This window comes from Suricata suricatta, chromosome 5 (genome assembly GCF_006229205.1).
Source record: "Suricata suricatta isolate VVHF042 chromosome 5, meerkat_22Aug2017_6uvM2_HiC, whole genome shotgun sequence".
In the NCBI taxonomy this organism is placed as follows: domain Eukaryota; kingdom Metazoa; phylum Chordata; class Mammalia; order Carnivora; family Herpestidae; genus Suricata; species Suricata suricatta.
In genome coordinates this window covers 140,304,096-140,315,465 of record NC_043704.1, presented here as the reverse complement: position 1 = coordinate 140,315,465, position 11,370 = coordinate 140,304,096, and the positions used below count along the sequence as shown (strand labels likewise).

Genomic DNA, 11,370 nt, shown 5'->3' with positions numbered 1-11,370 from the left:
CCATTTATAGAGCCACAGGTCGACTCTTGGGAGACGTGGTCTGCATACTCCGTCTGAGCCGTATTGGCAAAAATCTTGACTTGCTGGTCAGTTTTGGGGAATGTGGTAAAATCTCTGCTTTCTGGGAGCTCTCTTTTCCCCCACGCCTTATGTTCTTCTCATTGCCCACTGGAGGGCAGATTTGTGCCACTCCTTTCTTTTCCGAGAGAGGAAAAATGATGCCCAGTCAAGCAGGCAGCACCGCAAGCGAAGGGCGGACATTGCCCTGAAAACGTGGATGATCTCACCTCGTTGGTAGGCAAATGATGAGATGGAAGGTCAGTAAAAAAATCCTAAGTGGGTTTAGAGCACTCGTGCCCTATGATCACTTTCTTCCTTCTGTGGAAGGTGAAGGAAATGGTGATTTGGGAATGCCTGTGTCTGTTTTCTGGCTCATGGGGAAATCTTCCCCACTAGGGTAAGGACCAGGAGCCAGGAGCGAAAGGCCTGGGGACAGGGTGAGTTCTTCCGCTGGCTTAGCCTTCTCAAGCCTGGTGCTGGGAATAAGGCAATGTGCTGACGGAGCTGTGCACCTGTTTTCAAGTGCACACGGATGCGGTCTGCTCCCAGCCGAGTTCCAGTGCGGAGCTGTGGGGCAGGTGTCCGTGGCCTGGCTTGCTGAGCACGCTCCACAGGCAGCTGGAGCCCCGACGAGCCCCAACAGGATAAGACAAGGGCCCATGTCTGTGTCATTGTCAGTCTGGCAGGCCCTGGTTCCTATTATAAGCTGCTTGGATTTGGGAGGGGACGGGAGAGGGGAGAGGGATGATCCAGCTGCATGAGCTGCCTTTCTGAAGGTGCCAGCAGCCTGGAGCTTCTGTCTCTCACAGGCTTTTCTAAGTGGCTTAGAGCTGAACTTGATCACAAGGTCTCCAAGGACAGTCAGGGTGAGTGCAAGGGCATCGTTCTTTTCTCCAGAACTGGAAGTAGAAACAGTTTCAGAAAAACAAAATTAAGAGCAAAACCAACACTGCAGTCTTGGGGACTAAATGTCTATATGTCTGAGAATGGGTGTCTCTTGTCGGCTCCCTTCCCAAACAAAGCTGCTATTTGCAGCCCATTTCGGGCAGTGGAACCTGGGCTCACCTCTGTCATTTGAATGTATGTGACATTCTTCTGGTTCTGTTTGTTCCAAGCACCTGTTTCTCTGAGCTCAACTCTTTATGTCGGATGACTCACCCCATACCCTCATCTGTTTAAATACAAAAACTATCGGGGGAAACAACAGGCGACTCACCATGCAAAGAGGACCACGGGTTCTGGGAGCTGGGAATTTAGGCTGCTCTTTTAAAGTCACTTAAAGGCTATTACTAACACTGGGGGTCCTTAGGAACTATGACTTTTGTAATTGTGTGGTGCATCTTCCCCAAGGTTTTCTGCCAAGAAAAGAGAAAAGCGGTTTCTCTGGGTACCATTTATTTCACAAAGTACACACTTACAGTAAATACTATGGGGAGCTTAAAAGGATGGAGCATGGGGATCCTGAGTTCCAGGACCGATTCAATCTTTAATAGCTGCTTACTCTCTCTAAGCCTCAGTCTTCCCATCTGTAAAATGGGAATTTTGAAATGATCTAAGGGATAGCTGAGGAAAGGGCTCAGTGAAAGGACATTTATAAAGTGCTTAGTGTGGTGCTTGGCACATTATCATTCTCAAGAAAGGGTAGCCATTGTGTTATACCTTGTGGAATTCTGCAGTCGGTGACTTCTAGACCTTGAGTGTTCCCACTCGTTAACTGTTTTCTTGGAAACGCTTCAATTAATTAATTTATTAATTAATGGATTTGATTTTTTTGTGAGTATACTTGACTTCACTCCCAACACGGAGCCCAATGCAGGGCTTGACCCCACCACCCTGAGATCAAGACCTGAGCTGAGACCCAGAATTGGACGCTTCTGATGGAGCCATTCGGGGGCCCCCTTTAAGCCATTTTTAAAACTCCTTGTCTCTCCGTGGTAGAGGTTGCCTTATGTGCCTTTCAGAGCACCGCCAGAGAAGCTGGAAGAAAGGGAGGGAAAATATGCCTACCTCTGCACGGGCCTTTTCCATGCTCCCCGGCAGGAGTGATGACAAAACCGAGGTCAGAGAGTTGGAAACGCCTGCGGGGCAGAACCAAGGCCTGAGTCATATTTTGTGTGGCTATTAAAATTCTCACCCACCCAGATCCTGTTCCTTATGAGTCCTGTGTAATTTATTTCAGGGCCTGTGCCTGGTGAATGTGCGTGTTTGCTCTAACATGTACTTATGATGCAGCAAATCTTCCTTTCGCCGTCTTTCCTCCAGAGCTGGTTCACAGCCCAGGCCCTCCTTTGGGCTGGGTATTACTCACGTGGATTCTCCTTTCTCTTCGGCTTGTCCTCTCCCTCCTGCTAGTCAGGACAGGGGTAGAGCACTCCAACCCTCTGTCACAGAAGTCAAGACCTTACTGATTTGTGAGGAGCTCAGGTGCGACAATTGTCCCCTCCCAGACGGGCTTTCGAGCCAGTCCACAATATAGACCACAGTCTGCTTCAGCGACCTCAAAATATGTGCACATCTGGGGGTACATGTGTGCAGTATAAACATGTTTGATTGGGGGTATGTGTATTTGTTGGGGGTACTCAAGATGAAATAATAAAGCCGGACCACGGATGTGTAGTCTTTTATATGTATCATCAACAAACATTTATTTAGCCCCTAACCTGCACAATCACTGAGTTAAGGAGACGCATTACGTGTGGCTGTTAACCTTGAGATCCATTCCAATGAATATGGAGAGAGAGGATATGTGACTGTATTAGAAACAAACATGGATAATAATCGACAGTAAGGAGTACTTCAGGAACTCAGATGAAGAAGACTCACGAAAGACTGGTGGAATTCTAGAAGGCTTAGAATAAGGATAAAGCATTATTTTAATTGGAACTTATAGACAAATTAGGAATCAGATTAGCAGTGTGGACGTACAACAACGTTGTGTGCAGGCTTGCTTCACAAGACACTAAATATACTGTGTTCCTGGTGTTATCAGTCAAAATTCTTTTGGCTGCCCAGTAACCAGGATTCCACTCAAATTAGAAACAAAACCAAAATAACCCATATAAGCTGACAAGTTCAAGGCATCACGCGCACTTCAGTTCTCGGCGCTGCCGTTAGGACACTGCCGCGATCCCTTTGGCCCTGTCCTTCCAAGTGTCGGCTTTATTTTCATGTGGACACGCTTTGTAGATAGGGCTACTTGGGTAGAATTTAATTCTACCAGCACAATGTATGCATCTTGCCCCCAGCAGTGTTAACAGAACTTCAAAGATCCTCATTAGCCTGACTTGGGTCGACCATTCATCCATGAGTCAATTACCACGATCAGGGGCATGGAATTCTCCGATGGCCAGATCTGAGTCATGTGCTCACTCCTAGAGCCAGGTGGGGGGAGTAGTCCAACTCGTACCGCATGACCTGGGAGTGGGAGAGGGGAACTCGAGATGGTACTGCCAGGAGAAAGGAATGGTATCTGGGCAGACGAAAACAACAGATGTCCTCTGTCATCTCGCCCATTAGCAATCTGTTGGCAGCGATCTATATCGACTCCTTTCTTGAATTTCATCTTTCCTTTATACGAATATCAGAGGTTCCTGAACAGAACCGGTCCCCAATATTTGACTCTAGATCTCAGACAACAAGGGTCTGTTCTACTGTTTTATTGCTAGGAGATCCATCTGATGATTCATTCAGGCCCTCAGAGAAAGGAGCATTAGAAAATTCTCATTCATGAAATTAGGACCGCACTATTTCCTTCTAACTATGAATGTTTGACCAAATGATCGAGATCGAGTAATACTTTGGCAATCACGGTATATCCCAGAGGGGAAACCTCCTAAGAGGTCACCAGAGGACGGTTCAACCCAATAGGAAATGGGAATCTACATACATTTCTGGATACTTTTGTCCCTAAGGATGGTAGCCACCAAAATCATAACTCTCTGACCAAGGGACGAGGTCATTGTTCTATTATTTTTTTTAATAGAGAAACACTCAGGATCAAGATAGAAGTGCAAATGAGCTGAATTGTGCTTGCAAATTGGGACTTGGCAAATGTATTTTGACAATGAGCCATGTTCTTTTTTATTCTGAAGGCTTGGCATTGATGAGAGATGCCTGAAGCCACACTCAGCATCTGTATCATTAGGGTTTTGGAAACTTAGCAAATGCACGAGTCTGCTGTTTCAGACTCCAAGCAATTTGTTCCTCTGGACATTAACACTCAAGCCTTTAACTGAAGTAATAATACATATCTTATAGACCCAAAACCATGTCAGGGTTGAAATAAACCTCATGTTTATTTGTATTTTTGTTTCCAATCTTTGTTTTGAACAGAGAATATTTTGGACTTCTTTACTGTCTTCACCAGGCAGTGGCAGATAAGTGCTAGGTACATGCAAATGTACAAACAATATTTTTAATGTCCCTTTTAGTCCCAGACCACACCTATAAAATGTCACCACATTGAAGTTTCTTAAATGAATCCAAGGTTTTGACATGTTTAACAGGCTTTTCTTTTCTTAAAAACATAATTTAAGTTGGGGGTCTTGGGTTGGCTCAGTCGGTTAAGCATCCAACTCTTGATTTCTGCTCAGGTCACGAACTCACAGTTGGTGAGATTGAGCCTCCTGTTGGGCTCTGCACCGATAGCACAGAACCTGCTTGGGATTCTCTCTCTCCCTCTCTCTCTGCCCCTCCCTTGCTTGCTCTTCCACGTGCATACATGTACTCTATCTCAAAATAATTATTAAAAAATTTAAATTTGATGCTCTACATCAATACATTTTCCTTTTTAAAAAATGAACTATTATAAATCAAGCTAAAATTCTCCTTCCTCTCCCGCCCCTAACTCCCAGTCCTGGTATTTTACCCCAGCTTCTCCCTGGCCAACTTTGTTCCCTGTTTTGGAGTATGTCCTCCATACCCATGTGCCATATACCCATGGAAACTTGAGAGTATTATTCAATGTGCATTTATTTACATCAATGATACTATACTAAATGTATCTATATCCAACTTGCTATTTCTGTATCCCCGTATGCTTTCTGGATCTGCTGATATTTTTACAATGTATACATTTAGCCAGTCTTCAGTTATGGACATATGGGTTGTTTCTAATTTTTTACAAATATCCTTGAACACGTCTCCTTGTGTATGTGCATAAATTGTTCTGTAGCTAGATATGGAAAGTGTCTAAGTCAGAGGGAGTGTTCACTTTAGGTTTTAATAGATAATAGTAAACTGCCATATAAAAATAGCCATAATAATTTTTCCCTACTAGAGTCCCCATTCTCGGAACATTGTTAATATTTTACATTTTGTCAATCAAATATGGATTCGCCAACGTGAAATGCTATCTCACTGCTCTGGTTCAAGTTTCCTCAAGTGTTAGTGAGGATGTTCCTAAGATACACTATCACCTGAGACAGGAAGGGGCTTACTGTGCTGCCAGTAAGGGCCAAGTTCGCAAGAGGACTTTTCTGTGGTAGATATGATTTCTTGTTCACTTAAGAGAAACTCACCTCAGGTGCCCGAATATCCTATGTTTAGTGTTGTAGATATCTAAGAAAGCAATATTTGATAATTACTCACACAGAAAAGAAAGTTCCATAGAGTTGCAATTCTGGAAACCCACAGGCAAGACGATTATTGACTAACATCTTTTTTAGTCCATTTCTATTTGTAAGAAAACAATGGATTCTTTGTTTATGGGGTCAAAAGGCTAGATTTGAAAATCTGTGTGACTGCCACCTGTAAATAATTTGTTTTTGTCTTGCCCAGGGGACACTGTGTCCCATTATTTTGAAAGATTTCCAGGAAATGATAATATTGAATCCAGAGTACTTTTGTGATGTGTACTGAGCCCTCTAAAAGGAAACATTGAAAACTGATGAGCTTTATCATGATGGTGTCTCTAATTGACAAACATTCCCTTTCTTTAATCTTTGACAATCCCATTCCAACCCAGACCACTCCCAAAGGTAGGTATTTGAAGGTTATCAGGAATCTGCAATGGTCAAATCAGTGGCTTCTTGAGACATATTTTTCTTTGCTGCTTGCCATCACTGGACTTTGTTGATACTTATCTCCTTAAAACACTTTTCTCTGCTGCTTTGCTGTGATGTTCTGTGAGAAGGAGCACCGCTTAGGAAATCACAGCACCCAGGTTTTGGTCCCACATCTGCCATTTGCAAGCTAGAATGTGCCCTCTAGGAAATCCTCTTTATCTGCAAATTGGAACACATTTCCTAGATAATCTGCAACAGTCTTCCAGGCACTAAAATTCTATGGCCCAAGATTCTCTCTATCTTTTTTCTGGTTTTTTTTTTTTTGATGCTCTGTTGGTCCCCTGACCCACCCACCCCCTCTTCAGCCTAGTGAAGTTTCTGGACTCATCCCTGGCTAATATCATCTACTCCAAATGAGAGCTTCCCAGTCTCCAGGATCGACGGCTCTTCCAAAGGCTGGTGTTGTATCTCCAACTGTATGCAGGGTCCCTATTTTCCCATAGGGTAACGTCTGAGCCTTTTAGCCTGCCATTCAGGGCACCACAATCGGGTCTCAGTCTCCCCTATATGTCCTTAACCTCCGTGTCTTCCTTTGACATGCCACCTGGTCTCCTTTCCCTCCCCCAGATGCAATTTCCATTTCCTTTGCCAGGTATTTTTCTTACATGACTCATTCATCCTGCTCATCTCTTCCAAAATCCCTCTCATTCTTTAAACACGAGCCTCAATTCTGCCCCCCATAGGAGTCTTCCATAAAAACCCCGGGGTCCTCTTCTGTCTTGAAACTTTTCCTCTCCTACATTTAAGCAATTATAAGGAACACTTTTTTTTTCACATTTCAATGCTTCTAGAATTTAGACTCATGTTACAATCACTATTGGCCGTGTAGCACTCATGATACCGTTATGTTTGTCTGGGTGTATGCATCAAAATTTGTAGATGAGGGGCATCTGAGTGGCTCAGTCGGTTGAGCATCTGACTTCAGCTTGGGTCACGATCTCACGGTTCATGGGTTCGAGCCCCATGTCGGGTTCCATGCCGACAGCTCAGAGTCTGGAGCTTGCTTCGGATTCTGTGTCACCCTCTCTCTCTGCCCCTCCCTTACTCAGAATCTCTCTCTCTCTCTCTCTCTCAAAAATAAATGAACATAAAAATAATTTTTTTAAATTTGCAGATGAGTTTTCAGCATCTCAGAAGAAAATTTTGGAATCAGTGGAACACATTCCAAGATTGCTGTATCACCAAAACCTTTGACAGGACAAAGGACAATACTCTGTAAAAGATTTGGAAGAGTTAGACTATAGTAAGAAAAAGTTTCTTTAACAAATTTATTTCACTTTTTCTTTTACTTCATATATCATGAAAGAGTGATAGATGATAAATGTCAATGTATGAGGTCTTTCGTTAAGTACAAAATGAAAATTCTAAATGAAAAGGAAGCATCATGCCATAATTTAATTGGCCACATTCTTTTCCTAGTGACACACCATGTAATTTGTGACTTAAAATTAATGATGTTTTAGATTTGGTGAGTTGCAGTGCGTTGGTGAGATGGCAATTTTACCACTATGTTATGATTACTGGGAACCTTCTATCTCATCAGCTGAGTTAGAAACTCTTAGAAAGTGGAGCTGTGTGGGGATCAAAGCCCTCTGCATATAATAAGCATTTTACACTTACTTGTCTTTTTTTCCATTTTCTAAAAATGCTTTATTTATTTTTGAGAGAGAAAGAGTGCAAGTGGGGAGAAGCAGGGGGTCGGGGGCAGACGATTCCAAGAAGTTCTGCACTGACAGCAGTGAGCCCAATGCAGGGCTCGAACTCCATGAACTGTGAGATCATGACCTCAGCCTTGCCTTTGTGGAGTTTACTGAAGATACACATAAGGCAAATACAATGTATTCGGAGAAAATAAATTTTAAAATTCAGATATCCTATCTAGACCAGCACGATCACAGAGAACAATGCTAAGAATTCCTGCAGATACCCATCTAATATCCATGCATGAGAGATTACCAAGAAATGGTGGCAAAAAATTATGAAGGCTTACTCAGCATTGATGAGGTGGTTCTGAAATAAATCGTGGGTCCCTGTTCACAGAGGTATCTTAGGTCAGGTCCCCTAGAAGCAGAGCTCCTGAAAGTTTAATTAAGGCAGTTTTCTCAGGAGAAGGGAAGGGTGAGAGGCTGCGGGGGAGGGAGAAGGCTTTGTGTTACTCCTGCATCCCACGCAAATGTATTGAGAATCAATGATGTGTCAATTTTGTGTTTAATATCACAAGAATAATTTGGTCTCAATGACTGACTGACTCCCTTTTTCCTTAAATTCTAGGAAGCCGAGAGCTTAATATTATGCTCAAGGTAACCATAGAATTTGTCTACCTTGGGCGGATGTAATAATCATCAATTACCACCACTACTTCCCGCCCCACATACACATCCCTTATATATAGATTTTAATTTTCCACATAAGTTTTGCTCTTACATAGGTATGACTTATAACTACACGATAATAGTTCTCATTTACAGAGAAATATTATACTAAATTCTTTGTATCTGCCATCTTATTTAATCCTCACAAGATTCCTGTAAAATCTAGATTGCACAGATAAGGAAACTGAGGCCCAGAGGGGTTACTTGATCAAGATGATAGTGATCATAGCGACATAGCCTGATTCACACCCAGGCTGTCTGACTTTTATTCACCCTTTTTTTTTTTTTAAGTTTGTTTATTTGTTCGAGAGAGACAGACACAGCACAAGTGGGGAGGGGCAGGGGGGTGGGAGAGAGAGTCTCGAGCAGGCTCCCTCCTGTCAGCACAGAGCCCAATGCGAAGTTCGAATCCACAAATGGTGAGATCATGACCTGAGCCGAAACCAAGAGTCAGACGCTTAACCGACTGAGCCACGCACGCAGGCGCCTCTATACACTCTTCTTATATCATCACCCCTACTTCCTTTATTTTTTGCTAATTGGTAGAACTAAATTAGAGGTAAACATGAGCAGTAGAGGCGATGATGGTCGCCTGCCTGTTGATACAGGTTTTCTTGCGCAGCAGTGGGTGAGCTGCGAGTCCTCCGCCGCATCCAGGACGCGGAGCAGAACCACACTCTCTGCGCAGGCCCAACGGAGCAGCATGGCTTTGCTCCCAGAGGCCCTCGGAGACCCTGGCAGACAGTTCCGCCACCTTCCATCATCATCTTGCCGGCGGTCGCAGCCTCAGGGAGGACTTGCCGCCCTGGGCCACACTTGAGCTGCCTCCCGTGAGTCAGCGTCCTGTCTGAAGCTCTCCTTAATGAGTCTTGCCAGCCCTAATGAGCTCTGTTTGAGACCCTGTAAAAGGCCCTCTCTCACCGTCTGCCCTCAAATGACACCCATGTCTTCTTTGTTCTTGCGTTTACTTTCGTGGGCGTGATTCCTGGTGTTTTGATAATCCTGCTGTGCTTTTGAAATTTTCCGACATCAGCCATACTTTCCTGTCCCATCCAAGGACAGGAAATATTCTGAACTTGCCAGAACTCCTCGAAGATGAAAAGGTAAATGAGGCAATGTCTGGAAAGTGACTTGAGCGAGTGGAAGGTGTGCAAATGTCCTGTGGCAGTGTGATCCGCATGTGATTCTAATTTGTCTCTGTTTTGACAAGTTTACATTTGATATCGACTTCTTAAATCAGTCCACCTGTGTTTGTTTCAATATCAGTTATAATTTTTTACTTTTTTTTAATGAGACAGAGGAAATTTTAATTTGTCAAAGGAAGTGTGTGCCAACCAAAGGAGCTATACTAAGAACTCAAGTCCCCCTTGGGGCGCCTGGGTGGCTCAGTCGGTTGTGTCCAACTTCAGGTCATGATCTCACACTTTGTGAGTTTGAGCCCCGCATTGGCTCTGTGCTGACAGCTTAGATCCTGGAGCCTGCTTCGGATTCTGTGTCTCCCTCTCTCTGCCCCCTCCCCTGCTTGCATTCTGTCTCTCTCTCTCTCTCTCAAAAATAAACAAACATTAAAAAAATAATAAAAAAATTTAAAAAACTGAAGCCTTCTTCTGTATGTGTCTGAAGTGTCTACCTGTCTTCACTCAGCAGGTTTGTCACCTGCTTTCTGCCATCAAGAAGTTGGATATGCAAGATTGCCTTTAGGTTTGAAAAATGCATTGACAGTATCATATATTCTGGAGTACTCAAGAAATTCTTTTTTTAAATGTCTATTTGTTTTTTGAGAGAGAGGGAGAGAGCATGCAAGAGGGTGGCAGAAAGAGAGGGAGATATAGAATCTGAAGCAGGCTAGTCTCTGAGCTGTCAGCACAGAGCCCGATGCAGGGCTTGAACCCATGACCTGAGACAAAGTTGGACGCTCAACCGACTCAGCCACCCAAGCATCCCAAGAAATTCTTTTAATTTAATGGTCTGGCCACATAGCCATGGCATCAGTCTCTGAGGTAGCCCTGGGAGCATGCTTTGAGACAAAAGCAAAAACTGTTCTGCACAACAGAACAGTCTCTGTGGGTTCATTTCCTTTGATCCCCTACTGGAGCCTTATTATTAGTTTTTATTTGTTCAAATTGAAGAATCGATAGAGACCTACCTTCATAGAACATGGTTGTGATGGAACACGAAACACTTGGCCAGACCAGAGCTTGGTGGGGTGGGAAGATGAGGGGGACTCCAAGGCGAGGGGGAAGGATGGGTGTGGGAAGGAATGTTGCTTCTCAGATAAAACTTCACAGCTGGGGAACAAAATCTCAAGTTAGTCTCTGGTTCCATTGGGTTAGAAACTGTATATGCTCTTCTAGGTTTTATACAGTCAGATACCAGAGCTGGGTTTGGGGCTTGCTAGTTTTAGCAGATGACTTTTTTCTCCCCATACCCCGCTCCACCCCGCCTTCTTCCTCTTCCTCCTCCTCATTCTTCTCTTCTGCTTACTCAAGCTCTGATATAAATATTGCTTGATAGAATTTCCAGCTTTCAACTTTGAATGATATTATCAGAAGGCACCCATACTGTGTCCTGAAGTTTTCTGGCGCTTACCCAAATGATAAAATTCAGGGTCTAGAACGCCAACTTTCCACAACTGAGAACACAATCTCTCGTGGAGAAAGAAAACCATGTCTGAGTCTTAGTGAGGGTAAGGAACTCAAGGGGAAAGTTCTTTTAGGAGAAGTGACATCTCATAATTCAGCTTCTATTCTCTTTCCACATGATTGCTTTCTGACCCACTCACCCCTATTCGCATGCGTGCACGTGACGGTCAGCATGCCCCAGTGATTTCTGGGTGCACCCCTTCCCCAGCCGCGCCAGGAAATGAACACCTC

General features: G+C 43.8%; 1 long non-coding RNA gene across 2 annotated transcripts in view; it reads right to left on the bottom strand.

The window, feature by feature from the left end:
* Positions 1-1,447: 1,447 nt before the first annotated feature.
* LOC115292880 overlaps positions 1,448-11,370 on the bottom strand; it is a 32,559-nt gene continuing 22,636 nt past the window's right edge. For both annotated transcript variants that reach the window (XR_003909196.1, XR_003909197.1), the window contains 3 exons: positions 10,644-10,785; positions 2,068-2,138; positions 1,448-1,586 (listed from right to left, as the gene is read on the bottom strand). This is a non-coding gene — a long non-coding RNA (uncharacterized LOC115292880). The remainder of the gene's footprint in view (positions 1,587-2,067; positions 2,139-10,643; positions 10,786-11,370) is intronic.